The sequence below is a fragment of the Pararge aegeria genome, chromosome 17 (genome assembly GCF_905163445.1).
Source record: "Pararge aegeria chromosome 17, ilParAegt1.1, whole genome shotgun sequence".
NCBI classification, from domain to species: domain Eukaryota; kingdom Metazoa; phylum Arthropoda; class Insecta; order Lepidoptera; family Nymphalidae; genus Pararge; species Pararge aegeria.
In genome coordinates, this window is record NC_053196.1 from 8,705,340 (window position 1) to 8,710,410 (window position 5,071).

Here is a 5,071-nt window from a genome sequence, read left to right on the forward strand (position 1 = left end):
CTGACTAGTTTTTATTTCATAAAATAATTCACTGTAAAAAACTTAACGAAACGGTAACCGAGCGAAAAGTAAACAACTTGAATTGCACCCTCCCTACAGGCTGACCTAGTACAATTATTATTGTCAAATTATAGATACTTTTTGTCAATGATCGACCAAATTATTGTAATAGTAGACTTGGGGCCCAGTACTGTTGTTATTTAACTATTATTGTATACTCTGCAGCTTCAGACGATATTGTAGAGGATTGTTTGTATGAAGAAATTATAGATCAATTCGAATAAATTACAGATAAAATGTGGGTGTACTACAATATACCTAGTAAATACATCTGTGCGAGTGTACATTTAAACATCACGCCTGTACGTGATGTTTAAATGTTGTCCGATGCGTAAATATTGAATACTTATTTATGTAATAGCAGCAATCGCGGTTGATTTGCTGTAATTTTTTGAAGAGTTCGGTTGTCTGCCTCCGTCACACTTCATCAAATATAAATGAAATTTAAATGGGACCATTTCGGAATAAAATCCTTTCGAAAAGAAAAATAATTTTGCAAATTGGTCTGTATATAAATGATGGAGTTATGCCGGAACATATATATAAAAAAACATTATAATTGATAACCTGAATTTTTCAAGGAAGTGGGTTAAAAAGTGGGAAAAGTATTCCACCATTCACGACAGCATCACAACAATTTGCCGGTTGGTCTGCGCTGACCCTTGTGCTAGCAAATATATATTTGCATGTGAAATGGTGTCATGATATTAGTAAAGTACGATTAATTGCTTTCGGGAGCACTTGTTATATATACCTACCTATGTGCCTAAATGTAGAAAAATGTATGGCACTAATTAGGCTTGACACAAATGTAATGTAATTTAAATTGACAGTTTTTGAACTATAGTCGTAAAAATATAATAGGCCCGTTTTGACATTTGTCATCGCGACGTAACTAGTTATGGAACCATAAGACTCTGTACTCGATACTCACGATAAATCAATTCAAGTTTGTATCAGTACTGGATTGATATTATTATGTATTGTAAAGTGTTCGTTCGTTCAAAGTATTCCTTTAACTTCACAACCAATACGCGTAACTGGCTGTTGATTATACGTCCACTTTTCAACATGTTGAAACAGAGTTAGTACTATATAAAAACAAACACAAAAATCGAGTCAAATCACTATGTTTAAATTAATGTCCAAAATAGAAGAGCCATAGTTAACGTAAAAGTAAACAATATATATCAAACTTAAACGAGCGCACAGTCAACTTTACAAGATGAGGAACGAAAAACTGCGCAGTGCGCGCGGGGACGCTTCAGTCATGTGCCGCTTGGTCAGATACATCAACTCAGACTCATTATTTAGAACCCATTTTGAGAACCAAGCTCATTCGTTGCAGTAAAAATAACTACACAATATATAATTTCGATATTCAGTAAAAAAATGGTTACAGCTCTAGTATAAAAAAAAAAAAGACTGAGAACGTAACTGTTTTCGGAACGTTTCGCAACAATTATAAATTGCATGCTACTATGAAGTAAGCGCAAAAAGAATACTCGCGATATATTCTTTCGTATTATTTAACGTCCCAAAAAAATTTACGTATTTTTTAAAACACTGTATGTAATTGATTTTTATTTTTTTGTTTCTTTCAGTTTCGTTCCAAGTTACATTCTATGGTCTTGCACAAATGTCAAAACGGGCCTATTACATTTTTACGACTATAGTGCTGCATTCCTTTGAGAATTTTGAAATGAGAATAAGAAGGAGAAGGATAGCATTATTTTTTAAATGTCAATTTAGATTTTTGTGTGCAGCCAAATCAGCACCATTAAAGAATTAAAGCCGAACCGCACCCGACGAATTGCTTTGCTGCTGCTAAACTGCACTAAAATTAAGTGCAGTTTAGCTCATAATATGTAAAATTTTTAATATCTTTGGTAACGCAGGGCCGACCAGTGTGGTTTAGACTTTAATAAATTGTACCTATCTAAGTGTTAAGTGTAATCATAAATGTACTTTGTTGATTACATGTTTCATATGTTAAGATTTTATTTAAGTTATTAAACGTGATCTAATTTTACTTACATTTAAATTAAACTTTTTGAAAATATTAATTGTTTATTTGATTTTAATCGAACCTGGGGCCCCCTGTATTTGTGAAAATTTGCTCCACGGTCACAGAGGTATCAAAGCTTCATTTCAATAAAATTAATCAACAATTGGTTAATTTTATTAAATTGGGTTAACTCAAAACGAAAGTTGATTCAGAGTTTCATTTATGGATTATCAAAAAGGATAAAACACAAGAATCAGCTTAAGACATACATAAGACATCCATTTATCAAACTTCTTTCTAATAGTATGATGAATATTCATGAAGTGGGCCACGCTTCCCGGCCCATTGAATCAATGAATAGGAATCGAGTAGGTGTGTGTACTTTTAAATAGAGAATGTAGTTATTGCAAGAAAGTAAAATAGGAAACATCTAATATATAATTAAAATAGTTACTTCAACTGCTATTACTTCTCTAAGGCCCTTCCAGAGCCACTGTTCAATGGAGAATAGGCTTCCTCTATCATAGGGGAAAAAGGATTCAAAGTCTACCCACCTCGCTGTTCCTATACAGGTTATCAAATAACTATTATTGCATAAATATCATATTAATAAAAGTTGAAGAGCCTTTTGTGACGGAGCTCGTGCCGAAAAGTATTACCGCCATGCTTATTCTGTCGCCGAACAGCATTGCTGTCTTCTGGTCTGAAAAGCATAATTTTTGGTTTAATTACAGGCACATTTGGCTTAATACTTGCCTCAGGTAGGTGGACATGGGGCGTAACTTTGCAGGACATGTTCCTTGCATGCCCTGCAAAGTGTTGTTCAGTTTATATACAATGGTTTTCTACTTACCATCAGCAGGGACAAATGCTTGTTTTGTCAACTATTACTATAAAAATATATATACATTTACATTAAAAGAGAAAATAACCAGAACTGACGGCTTGATGGTTGTGTGGACAGTACAGAAAATATAAACATCTTTTCTGTGGACAATACCAATTTTACAACTCCGCAATTGAGATACCAGGACCTCGTTTTTGTAGCACAATCTGAATCACAATGAAATAAAAAAACACTTACTAATTTAAAAATGAATATACTAAAACCTTAAACAGATACTTAAAGCATATTTACACAACAAACAAAAAAAAAACAACTACTGAGATTCATCCATACTGGCTTGGTTTGTTTGAACATGCTTCAAATCTAACTGGGTCCGTGCCACTGGTGGTAAATTCAAAATATCTATCTTCTGCATATTTGCCAGGGAAGCCATCAAAGATGTATTCTGAAAAGGTTTGTGAATTAAATTCTTAGCTCTAATGTTACTTGTCTATGCTACAATAAAGTATCTTTTCATAAAATGCAGCAAGACCTCTTAAACCTTTTCATTTGCCGGTGCAATTAACCGAATGTTGCGTAGGTGTTTCAAAATGGATTTCTGGACAGGGAATCAATTTTTGATGAAACTTAGTCCTGCTGTAGATCACTTGTAACTGCATTGCATAATGCACATAAAGGTAAAAAGATGTATACTAGCTAAGTTCAATTATTATAAGAAATAGCTTAGGGCCAATATCTCAATAATTATTGTAGAAAAAGCTTAACCAAAGCTTTTTTTTAATAATAACTGAGATATTTTCATACTTCACAAAAAAAACAAAAAACACACACACAACAAGCACACATAAATTTTTCGACGGCCGATTGGCACAGTTTGTAGCAATCCTGCTTTCTGAGTCCCAGGCCCTGGGTTTGATTCCCACAACGGGAAAATGTTTGTGTGATGAACATTACAGTTTTTCAGTATCTGGGTGTTCATCTGTATATTATAAGTATTTATGTATATTACCCATAACACAAGGTACGTTTACTTTGGGGCTAGATGGCGATTTGTGTATTGTAGTAATATCTTTATTTATTAGCATGTTAAATTGTAGGTATTTTGTTTTCATTGTTAGATAGATTAATTGTATATGCAGGATAGCGGGGATTCCGGATTCCTAATACTATTGTAAAGTGACAGATATTTCAACAACAAATTTCATTTTTATTTTCATTTTCAAAGTGCATTATCACAATAAGATATTGCAGATGGCTGTTCGCTGATGGCTTAACATTACATCATACAGTTGTCAATACTACTTTGTGGATACTAACTTGTTTTATAGTAGCTTCAAATTCACCACCCACAGACGTGAAGTTTTTTATTTTTTGTAATTCTTCCGATCTGAAATTATTCAAAGATGTGGTAGATTTAAATATTTAGCTATTATAGTCTTAAGAATTTGTGTTTCTGCAACACAAAGGATACAATACCAAACAATACGGTAAGTTGTTTGTGTAAGTAAGTTCTCCATAATGTTCTTAAAAGCAAGTGAACTACCAATCCACCATAATGTTCTTAAAAGCAAGTGAACTACCAATCCACCCTTTACCAGTGTGGTGGACTATGGCCTAAACTGTTCTCATTCTTATAGGTGTACCCTTGCCCTGTAGTGGGCCACTAAAAGATTGATAACAATTAGTTTTTTTTTTAAAACTATTATTTATTAACCTGGGACCCTACCCTAAATTAAGTTAGAGTTCCAATAAAAAGGAACACGCGAGAGGTAATAAGAAATAATAAACGATTACTTTAAAAAAGTACTTACATTAACATTAATAGTTGATTTGTGTTTGTTAATTCATTTTGCAAGTCTTGTTGTAATTTGTTAACGTTATCTATAGCTGTTGACATGACTCGAGTGTCTAAAAGTTTATATTTAATGTTAAGCTGTTTAACTCGCTTTCTCTATGGATGTATTGTGATCTAAATTCAGATTTTAGTTTTTACAGTCACTAGATATTCTTTGTTGTTGTTTTGATATTTAAAAATTGCCGTTTACCGAAGTTGACAATTAACTTGACAATTCAAAAAGAGGGCACAGAGTATAAAATTTTTCAGATTGTCTCTGATGTTATGTTCGGTTTTCACAGAACGTTTGAAGAGAGTCGGT